The 12113-nt window shown below is 44.0% G+C and overlaps 1 long non-coding RNA gene across 1 annotated transcript; it reads right to left on the bottom strand.

Annotated features, from left to right (window-relative positions):
• Nucleotides 1–1454: 1454 nt before the first annotated feature.
• Nucleotides 1455–7227, bottom strand: LOC138624809 (uncharacterized). The gene is made up of 3 exons (XR_011311187.1): nucleotides 7050–7227; nucleotides 5740–6780; nucleotides 1455–1703 (listed from the first exon to the last, which is right to left on the bottom strand). It is a non-coding gene; the product is annotated as an uncharacterized lncRNA (long non-coding RNA).
• Between the last annotated feature and the right edge of the window lie 4886 nt (nucleotides 7228–12113).

Raw genomic sequence — 12113 nt, 5'->3', positions numbered from 1 at the left:
GTATCGTGTTTTAATGCCACATTTTTGTCTTTATTTAATATTCAGAATATGCAACACACAGACTAACAGAGATACATACGTACATACATGTACCTACACTCATACTACACGTGGAGGAGAGACGCACATAAAGGAGCACACTCAGTCACAGAGTACAAAGCCTACACACACACACACACACACACACACACACACACACACACACACACACACACACACACACACACACACACACACACACAGATCATCACACAGGGAATGCCCACTGCCTCTCCTCCCTGCTGGTAAACAACTCCTCGACCTTTTTCCAATCTCACATCCTCTGTGTGTCGTATGTGCCCACATGGACAGCTTGTAGGGCTGAATCATGTGTGCGCACACACACACACACAACACACACACACACACACACACACACACACACACACACACACACACACACTGCCTGTCTTGGCACAGAGAGAGAGAGTTTTCTCCTCCCACACACCTAGCTTTCTATAACCGGCTCCTCTGCTCTCCTCTGGTGTATCATTGCAAGCCTTCATGGACCTCTTGTTCCCAGTGTGAATTATTAACTGTGGCTCTGCAGGCCCAGACATGCAGACAAGTTGAGGGGGAGAGCATTTCTCAAAACACTTGGCTTAAAAGAAGAGACATCACTTTTGTTTTTAGCAGCGTCGCCCCTTTCTCTCACTCCTCAACCAGCCGTGCAAACACCGGCGGAAAATCTGTGGGTTGTGTTGGTGAAGTGGGGGAGTCCTCCTGCTCCGTCACTGCCTGCTCATGAACTGCAGAATGTGCATGTGCTTTTCTTTCCTTTTTCCTCTGCTTTTAAGGTCAATAGTGAATGCTGTGCAAAAAAGAAACCAAATGCCGGGTGATAGAAGAGACGGAAATCAATAGGAGTTACGACGTTTGTGTGTCCGTGTGTGCGTGTGTCTGTGCGTCTGTGTGGAGTATTAGGGATTATCCTGTTACTGTTACACTGCTTTAAAGCATCAGGCTCTGATTTCATTAACCTTCTCCAGTCACACAGTCTGGGCATGCTGAGGAAAAAGCTGGCTGGGTTTGTGATCTTCTTTCTGTTATGCTGTTTTGGCTCCGACTCCTCTGTGCTTGATGGCAGAAACGAGCTCATTGCTGGCCCAGTTTCAGGCAAAGGAATGATACCAAAGTCACCCAGAAGGTGATTAACAGACACACTGATGGGGTAAATATATTCAGCATTTACACCCATACCATAATATTACTTACAGTAGTTTTGACGATTCCTGAAAAGGATCACCAAATCTGTCAGACTCAGCAAAAAAAAGTGATTATATTCAATTCAATTCAATTCAACTTTATTTATATAGCGCCAAATCACAACATAGGTTATTTCATGGCACTTAGCACATTAAAGTACCTACAGCAAGACTTTACAGTATTATACAGAGAAACCCAACAATTCCCACATAAGCTAGGAGGGAAAAAAAACTCCTCTTTAAGGGAGAAAAACCTCCAACAGAGGGAAGGAAAAACTCCCTCTTAACAGGAAGAAACCTCCGACAGAACCAGGCTCAGGGGTGGGCGGCCATCTGCCTCGGCCGGTTGGGGTGAGAGGAGAGCAGAGAGAGAAAAGGACAGCATAGAGATAGAAGAGAAGAACTGTTGGTGGAGACGACAAGCGCAGGGCAGAGACGTGCAGCTCCATGGCGGGACATCTGCAAAAGAAAGAAGAGAAACTACGCGAGCGAGGGAACTGAATGGAGACAACAGACAATAAGAAAAAGCTATGGGAGAGAAAAGGATGGTGAGGTATGAGTCAGTTAAAGAACAGGAGGAAAGAAAAGAAGCTCAGCATGTAACAATATATATATATATATATATATATATATATATATATATATATGAATGAAGAGATACATGGGTAATAGGAGACAACACATACAGTTCCATACGTGGTGAGCAACCGTCAAGGTCACAAAGTGCAAACGCTGCATTTACTGTGTCATAGAGAGGCACTGCTTCAGAGAGCGGAAATCATTTGATCATGTGATTATTATGGATCTTCAGTTCCTTTCAACGGATCATTTCAAGCATGTGATATGTGACTCTTCGCCTGTTCACTGATGTCCTCTAATAATCAAGGCGGGCTGGACGAGGACGGTTGAGTTGGCTGGTTGTGCTTTATGAATGGTCACTTCGGTTTTGCTGCAGAGGTTTAGCGATTTTAGCATGTCTTTGTGCCTTATTTCTTTTATTGTTCCCACAGACACTCGTTACTTCCGCCGCAGGCTCGACGTTTATTCAAGGTAGACAGCTTATCATGATGAGTGACAAATGCAGGGGCAGCAACCTGACCGTCTGAGGAGGAGGAGGAGGAGGAGGAGGAGGAGGGCAGGACTATATTTATACTTCCCTCTTCAAAGTGAAAAGTTGCGAATCACACATCGAAAGGAACTCAAACGTGGCCCTCATCCAGCTTGTTTATCATTTGTATAATATCCACAAAAATAACAGCTGAGGGAAGATGAAAAGAGGAAGTCCGCTGATTAAACTGTGACAACAGTGCACGTTATTTATTTATTTTTTTGCATTTGCATGTTTTGATTGCCGTGACAGCCGCTTTTGTTTTCCTCAAAGTTGCAAATCACACAAACATAAAGCACGAGAATACAGATTTAAACCAGAAACTTACAAATGAGCAAATCAGTGTAGCGTACTGGTTTTACTCCCAAGATATTGTTTACTAATGTCTTCGCAAGCCGATGGAAGAAATAACAGGAAGCTGTGTAAAAGTCGATGACTCATTAAAACCTTCCTTCTTTTCCTTTCCGCCGTTTCTCTCTAAACTCATTGTGTTAACAACGTGTCCTCTCCTTCCGACTCTCTTGCGAACCAGCTCGCTCGTCTGCAGCACTGCGTGCCCTCGTTTGGAGTCTTGCGTGACAATTACTGTAGAACAGTTGGCCTTTTCAGCCTCCCGGAGCAGCTCTGCCCATCCATATGTTGACGCGCCGCTCAACATTTCTGCACCATTCAACGGTGAACAATGATTGCGGCTTAATTGTCATTTAATATGCCCCCGCCGTGATGTGTGCACAGTGTAATTTGGCTGAATGAGAACGAGGGGCGAGTGAGAGAAAAGGGAACATCTAGAAAGAGAGAGAGATATTAACTGACCGTGTGATGACAACAAAGGGGAAAGACGGATGAAAGGATTGAGTGAGGCTTCACGACTGTATATTTTTCTGTAGGCTTTTCTTTGGACGCCTCAGGAATTGAAGTGAATTCAAGTCATGTTTCATTACTCGTTCTCCATCTCTCACACATGCATACACACACTTTTCTCTCAAACTGCTTTGAACATGGTTTCCTTTATGGTTTGAAGCGCCAGAGGTCAAAAGAGCACACTTCAAACGTGAAAAAAATGACTGTCCCCTCACTTACAAGCTACTGCAATGCACACAAACACACACACACACACACACACACACGGATATACTGCATGTCAAAATCCTCAAAGGAGTCGTCGTTTCCATTTCACCGGTGATTTTTTTTTTTTTTTTGGGAGTCATTTCACTGCCCAAGAAAATGAACACACTCAAGATTTCAGAGGATAAGTTTGATATTTGTAAAAACCCATTTATGGTATGTTTTGCCAAGAGTTAGCTGAGAAAACCGAAACTACTCTCATGCCCGTAAGCTGAGAATAAAGCTGGAGTCAGGAGCCAGTTAGTTTAGCCCAACGCAAAGACTGAAGACCATGGGGGAAACAGCTAGCCACAGCCGACACGGTTGTCCTGAATCCGTAGCTGTGTATGCTGGGAGGGAAGACGGGGACCTGGTGAGGTGGGTGAGCCTGGTTGACCCCACCAACATCCCCCCCCGCTCCTAGATAGAGCAGAGTACCACCACACAGAACACAGCACAGTCACGTTACTTGCAACACGGATAAGGGAAAGCATTGTGTTGCGAGTTAGAAGCCAAAAGCGACGTCACCAACTGGTTTGTGAACAAACGTTATGAAGCCTTGAGTTTGAATACTGGCCCTCACCAACCTGTGAACCTGACTGCACCACAGGCCTGTCAATCAAACAAATGTGCCCCAAAAACGCAGCTTTTTGAGGCTAATTTTCTAATTAATGACGGGATTATTTTCAGATGGACTGCCAGGAAACTATTAAGAAGGAGCAACTTTAACTAGCAACACCAAAATAACTTTTTTGGACTTCCGATTTCATGAGAGAAGTTGAAGGGGAGTCTATGGAGCCAGAGACTTTTTGGAGCCAACCTCTGGTGGCACTCCGTGGTATTGCAGCTTAAGGCACTTCTGCATTGGCCAACTTCTTCAGACCTAGAAGCTACGTCCACTTTTATGTACAATCTATTGGTAGAACTTATTACAAACCCGGGTAGCTAGTCCCATAACACTGCAAATGCTCAAATAATAATAAATGCCTTTCGAAAACTATGACCTCCATTCACTAAATTAATGTTAATTAATCATCCCATCGGGGTTGTACAGTATAATGTGATTTCTATCACGACTCAAAACCAAACCGCTGAGTCTAACAGCAGAGCAGCTGAGGAACATATCGGAGTAATAACCTGCTTGCTCAAGCAGATTCTGTATATAAGCAACTCTGGGATCAAATGTTTCCGCTCTCCAGTTTCCTCTCATGGTTTTCTGTTTGCTCCATTAATCTGAATCAATTGAAAAAAAACAGGGCTATAGATGTAAGGTATCATACATTATTGATGGCCGGTTCATGGGGGGGACCTCATAAAATGCATTTCACTCAAACAGGAACCCAATGTGCTAAATGAGGACTGCTCATATGGCTGCAAACGGTTCATTGTTGTCCACACTGCTGTCGAAGCTGCAGATGATCCGTGAGTTTGCGTTTGAAAGGCCAAGAGGGCCACGAAGAAAAGCTCAAGGATGACGGAGAGAAAAGCATCTCCCAAGTTTTTTTTTTTCCCGCACTTTTCTTCGTCTTTCTTCTCTCTTCTGTTATTATTCTGCTTGCGGCTGACACGGCTCCCCCCCCCCCCACCCCACCCCCCGCTCGCTACACTCCGCTCCTCACTTCATGTTCTGTGGAGGGAATTAATTAGGTCTGCGGTTGGAGCTCAGTGTGAAGGCGAGGATGCAGAGGGAGCCGCGGATGCAGAGAGGGATTTGATGAGAATGTATGGACGTGGATACATGTGTGGGTGTGTCCTTTCAGTGGAGAACACGCACACAATCACACGCAGCCACCAGTGAGCCGAGTCTGGAGGCCCGGGTCAAACACTCACCGAGTGTCAGGTTTAATGAATCTAAAAAATGTGTTTTTCTCTTCTCTTCCTTTTTGACATTTAAAGGATAGTTCAACATTTTGTGAAAAGGTTATTTTGTTTGAGTTAAATGTGCGGAATCCAGTGGCTTTCACATCTATAGGGTGCATAAAAAACTGGATCCAGAAGCTGGTCAACTTGGCATTACGGCGCCGTTTAAAACAGTATATTGTCTTTTTTTATTTTTTATTTATCCATCCATCCATCCATTGCATCATCTATACCCGCTTTATCCTGAACAAGATGAAGGGGGAGCTGGACCGTATCCCAGCTAAGTTTGGGCGAAGTCCCCCCTGGACAGGTCGCCAGTCCATCACATGGCCAACACAGAAAGAAAGAAAGACAGACAGACAGACAGACAGACACAGCGTGCTTGCATTCACACCTATGGGCAATGTAGAATCACCAACTAACCTGACAGCCATGTCTTTGGATGGTGGGAGGAAGCCGGAGTACCCGGAGAGAACCCACGCAGGCAGAGGGAGAACATGCAAATTCCACACAGAAAGGCCCACAAGATACTGTATATGACAATCAGTGATGATGGCAGGTGACATGTGAAACTGCATGTTCACCATACCAACGTGTATAGTTTTGATTCAGGGGATAATAACCAGACCTGTTCAAGACCGTCTGAGAAATCTGGACAGTTCATAACAGCAGATCAAAAATTGATTCGGGCCCTAAACTACTCAGTGCTTAATGGACTAACCGCAATACTTTACAATCAATTGTCTGACAAATGGGAAGCCGCTGTAAACATCTGAGAACTGGAGTGATAAGATCCACACCCCATCTTATAATTATGTTAATGTCTTTTTTATTACCACACTTCCTGTTAATATTATCGAAAAACCTCAAATTAAGAGATCTGTAGTTCCATAATAATAAGCCCAACAGCTCTAAATATCTTTCATTCAGCGCAGCAGCAAATTGCACCAATAAGCAAAACATTCCCTCCACGCAGTTCTTTGAAGGTATTTACTACTTCACTGCCCTCTGCTACATCCTTTGAGAGCAGCTTCAGTCGAATAATCATACTCAAAGTTGTGACGCTCCATCAGTTTCAATCTACAAGCTTTATAAATGTGTTGAGTATTTAGTGTACACCAGAGGTTTGGAGAGAGTTACTTTGCTTTTAATTTTCCTTTTGAAAATTAAGCACCTGTGTCAACACGCAATGTGCAGTTCAGGTTGACTCCAAATGACAAATGAGCTCACTGGCTACAACACTGCCAAGGATCAGGCTGCAAACTGCCTCTGTGGAAATATTTTCTCCCGTCCTCCTCCTCCCCCTCCTGCTAAAACATCCTAAGGCTGGTTATAGGCAGATACAACAGTAGAGATAAGTGAGCATCGTCACCTTCACGATGATGCTGGTGCCGTTGGTTTTGCCGATGACTCACTCGCTTGTTTCATCTTTGTTGCATCCTCAGACAATGTGGGCGTTTAACGCTATCAAATCAAAAATGCATAAGAAGTGTTGAAGACAGGCAGTTTGGTAACAGCAAAATACTGGGGTTTAAATTGTGTTGGGGCTAATGAGAGAGAGAGAGAGAAAAGGGGTCATCGGTGGAGGGAGAGACTGATAAGGCTGTCAGCAATAATAACAGACACGTCGTTGTCACAGCGAGGCAGACTGCAGGCCAGCTAATCCATTTCAGGCTGAAACATCAAATGAGTGAGACTAGCAGGCTGGTGCGGGTGATCAGTCTCATACTAACCAGCCGTGAGCATATGCTCTGCTGCAGGCCACCGTGCGGTGATGGAGAGATTCAATAAGCTGTCTCTGTCCTCGCCCACTGTTAGCACGTTCCCAGCGCCCTCATCTTCCTCCGTTTCTCCCCTCTGTCATGGAGACTGATTGCCTGCGTATCTCCGGCAGGGAATACATGACGACGCTCCCTCACCCCTCAAAAAAAAAAAAAAAAAAAAAACCCGGGGGCAGCTAGGTTAAAAAATGACTGCTCGACCTGCGTAATAACATGCTGACATGTTTAGAGGGAACTCTTGATTAACAATGAGGGTAGCTAACGCTCAGGCATCAGGCTGCACAGATTAAACGGGAGGGGGTGGGGGGGGGGTAGGAAGTACAAACACACCACTGGCAGGACACAGCGGCACGCACTGCAGCCACTGGCAAACACGCTCGCATACGAGCAACATGCGCAAGGAGTGCTCATGCATGAGCATTTGACACCCTGCAGCAAAATAAGAGACAGCATTTCGATCATATCATAAGTGAACACTCGATTGTCTGATTCCTATAAGAAACCAATAAGAGTCTGAGACTTGACTACATAGACCCGGAAAGAAAACGCTGTCAGAGTTCATAAATCCATTCAAGACTGACAATGACACCGGAAAGAAGGTAAACAATATCGAGTCAGCAACAGTTTACTGAGAAATTCCTCCATTTTGTAGGGACTGTTGATATCCACAATATCGCTGACTACATTGTTTGTGTGGCTTTAAAATGAAAATAACTACAGTATATTATTTGGATCACAATTTTACTAATAAATAAAAAAAAATACAATACGTACATGTATGGGAATGTTAAGTAGGAGCCGCTACGTGCTGCGCTGCAGAGTTGCGAAACCAACTAAAAGCAAGGCCGTTCCCTCAAGACAATCAATACCTATTCAATTAATGTAATGCTGATGGAATAGGTGTCCACGGCTGATCACCTGGCGAGATTAGGTTCTTCTTCTTCATGCCAGCGATATTATCACTCTATCAAGATCTCTATTTTTGATCCCTGTGTGTTCTGTTACCTGTAATGAGAGAGAGGAGAGAAGCATGCGTAAGTGAGAACTCGAGAGAGAGTGTGATGACAGTCGGTAAGGATTGTGTTTCCAACCATCTGGCTACTGTTTCCTTTGTCTTCTTTAGAAAGGAAAAACGTTTGGGATCAAGTCTGGGTAACCGAGAGGAAAAACGCAGCTGATAATATCTGACCATGATGAAATACACTTCATCTGGAAACAGACAGGGAGGAGGCGCGTCTCTGATAACTCTCTAAACTCTCTGGGTTTGAGTGCCTCTCTACAGAAAGCACATTCACCTTCATGAATAAAATAGACGGACTCCCCGGCCGCTTTCATGCGGACCGTTATGACCGAAGCAATCTGGAATGCAGCAGTAATATTGTGATCCAAGAACAGGCCAGAAGTATTTTGTAAGCTTTGGCTTCTTTAGCTAAGAAGTCTCTCCAGAATGAGATAATTTATCTCACTTGGCCAAGTACAGAAACGTCTCTACATTTTTACATCTCCTCTCTTGGTTGACGGCAGCACTTTACTCCTCCCTCAGTGAAAGAGCTCCTTACGTCTTTCGTCTCTTACAAAATGCAGCAGCAAAGCTTTCAGCCAACAGCCGACGCTAACATTTAGTGTTTCTTTTTTTCCGGCGGTTGCTTGATAGTTTTGGAACACTCTTGTGAAGAATACCTGGCCTCTGGGGCGGGACGAGAAGAGAAGGGAGGCTTTTGATGAGTTGCTTATTTTATTTACCATTTATTTCACGAGGGGGATTGAAACAGGCCAGTCTGCACCGCTGTAGAATTCAGTTACAGATATCAGCGGCTCGACTTCAAATCTACTTCCTCCCTTAAAGAAACTGATTTGAATTAGTGATGGGTGGCTGCATCCAGAAGACAAAAACTGGAATCTTGAAAAGGGATGGGATCGAACTAGGACGAAAAGAAGAAATTCAAATGAATGACAGAGATGGACACAATGAGAAGATTCCCTTTTATGCTGAAAGGGATTTTGAAGTCAGCAGGAGCCTTGTTGATAAACTGTGAACCTGCTTTGAATACGAATTATTTTACTCTGAGCAGAGTATACAATGCGGGCTCATTTGGACTGATTTGGCCCACTGGAGGGTGTGCAGGGTTGAATAGTTGTACATTAACAATAGCCATTTGGACTCTGTAAATCAGCCATCATTCATCATTATGATTTCAGTATTTATGGGAATGTTGCCATTAGTGCTCCAGCATCCATCCCAACCTTATCCAGTTTAAACACAACAACAGACAACCCTGCAAACCTAGGATTTCATTTAATTTCTTGCCCAACTTGGGTGTAGTTCTGTCGGCAGCTAGAAAAAACACAGCTGGTTATAATCCTTTCAAATGAATAGCTTCAAACTTCACGTGTTTTTTCATGAGATAGCAGTTAGCCGACATTACAACATGCCTGGAGATCCCCCAGTAGGAGCTGGAAAAAAAAAAGTCACCGAGAGGGACGTTTGAACATGCTCAGCCTGCTGCCGCTGCAACTCGATGGATGGATGGATGGATGGATTGCAATAGTTTTGCAGCTAAATTTAAGTTTAAAAGAATCCCTGATAACACAGATTTATCACTTTGAGTTGCTAGACTTCAAGCGATGGAATTGGTACCATATATGTCAAGTTTTAAAGGTCATCTGGTCTAACTTGCGTTAAAAGGCGAGTATGTGTCACTGTTGCTGTGATTCCTTGTTTTTTCAGCCTTAATTAGGAGGTTAGATTGTTTTTGCCTTTGCTGTTTCGCCTGACTGTGTTCAAGACAAGTCTCGTCTAAAGCAAAGGGTTTGTTTCTGCTCTCCAATTCACGTTGCACAGTGGGACGTTTCAGGAAAAACACAATAGAGCAGGCGTTTAATTCATACAAAAAGAAAACAGCAATATATTTTTCATATCATATCCTGATTTTAGAGACACTAATTGAATCAGACCTGATGTAAATGCTGTATTCCCATATCAGCCTTAGGTTTCATCAACCTGTTCTCTCCTCTTAATTCCAGTCTTGATTTCTCACTTATCTTTTCATCATCTCAATATTTGTTCCTCTCTTTTCTCCATCAAACACCTTCCCTCATCTTCTTTACCTCATTTATTGAATTATGCTGATTCTGTCTCTTTTTTTTTTTTTTTTTTTTTTGCTCCCTTCTCTTTTCCTCTCAGCCTCCCATTCACTGGTTTTTATTCCACCTTGGGCGCCGACAGTTAATCTGTCTATTTACACCATCTGCTGAGAGGGCAATTAACCTGATCAAAACTTAGCACTGAGATCAAACAGATTTCAGCAGGGGAGGGCGGTTGAGAGAATCACAGGGAGAAGAGCGCTTGGGAAATCAGAGACAGAAACGGAGAGGAGAGCCAGTTTTGAGGGTTAGCCAAGTTACACATGACCGTCAGGTGGAGCCTTCAGGTGGCCATCGGTGTGAAAGCGTGTGTCCGAACGGTTTTTAAATAGCTGTGTGACTCATTGCCTCTCTGCTGCACGCACCTCACACGGCTGCTCATCCGAGTCCGGCACGCTGGCTGCTGCGATCTCATCTCAGCCCCTCTTGCCTGTGAGGGATTAAATTCTTAATCCGCCAGGCTGAAGCTCGCTATTAGTACCGACAGGGCTGCGGCTATCTTTGTGTTTTCTGATGCATGTGTACTTGTCCATGTTGGTTTCGGGTGTATTGCATCGTGGTGTTTTTGAGATGGCGGGTGGGCAGCTTCAGGCAGAGGTGTGTGAGATTAATAATACAAAAATTTAAAAAAACAACAACAACAACAATGAGTCAGGGAGGAAGAGATGGTGGAACACATAAACAAGTTAGCTGGTTTGGGGGGTTTGCGTGTTCTGTATCTACCACCTGTGCTAAACCCAGTGTGTGTGTGGATGTGTGAGTGTTTCCCTCCGTGTGTCTGTAGGGCTGTGTGTATGAGAAAGCATTAAAAAAAAAAAAAAAAAAAAAAAAAAAAAGAAGGCAGACAGACAGAATTAAAAAAGGGCATATTGCATTACTGTCACAGCGAGACTCCTAATCTGTTCAGCTGTGACTGAAACATCCTCTGCAAGAAAAAAATAAAAGAGCTGTTTGACAACTAATAGCCGAGCATGTGTGATCAGTGTCATGTTGCAGACACTAACCAGCCCTCCTGCACTGTAGGTTAATGAATAGTGATGAAGGGATTCAATGAGCTGAATGTCCCTGTTCTTAACACACACACACACACACACACACACACACACACACACACACACACACACACACACACACACACACACACACACACACACACACACACACACAGACCCCCACCTGCCTACCTCCTCAGTTTCCATCTCTACCCTCGCTAATGTGTTGTCTGCTCCGTTAGCTGCCATAAAGACCTGGACAAAGTGTTCGCCTGTTTTAGCCGTCCCCTCAGGCACACGCAGCCTAATGAGCTGCTTTTCAAGGACAAAGTGGGCGTGTGTGTGATGCCGGCGGTGCACACCAATCTGCAAACACGTTGATATTATATCCTGTGAACTTCCACCTTTCAGAAATTTGGTCCCACCCATGCAGAGGTTGGCATGATACTGCATGTGCTCAGCCGGGAACAGTGAAGGTTTTCAAAGTCAGGACCGACCACCGAGGTCCATTTACATGAGACGCAGTCCAAAGTTTGGCCAGCTGTTCGGTGTCACTTTTATTCGTCACTGCCCTTCACAATTCTGTGCAGATGCATGTTCTCTTGTATCTGTGGCTTTCAAAGTTAGCTAGTTCTTATTTCTGTTATGTCAAACATCTGGCCTTCCCCTCAAGGATTAAAGGACACGCTAGTTTGCATAATTCATTTTCCAGTAATACATTTAAGAAAAGAGACAAAAGTAACCCGTTAATAGAGATCTTATGTGACCAGACAACTCAGCCTTTGCACATTATTCAACTCTATTTCTGTTTTTATCTTAATAAACAAAGAATTGTGCTGTTTCCAAATAAAAAATAATAAGGATGCAAAATAAGTGAGTT

The sequence above is a fragment of the Brachyistius frenatus genome, unplaced genomic scaffold, assembly GCF_029030835.1.
Source record: "Brachyistius frenatus isolate BFR_SWC_R1_liver_20210118 unplaced genomic scaffold, ASM2903083v1 Contig_55, whole genome shotgun sequence".
In the NCBI taxonomy this organism is placed as follows: Eukaryota; Metazoa; Chordata; class Actinopteri; family Embiotocidae; genus Brachyistius; species Brachyistius frenatus.
This window is presented reverse-complemented; position numbering and strand designations above follow the sequence as displayed.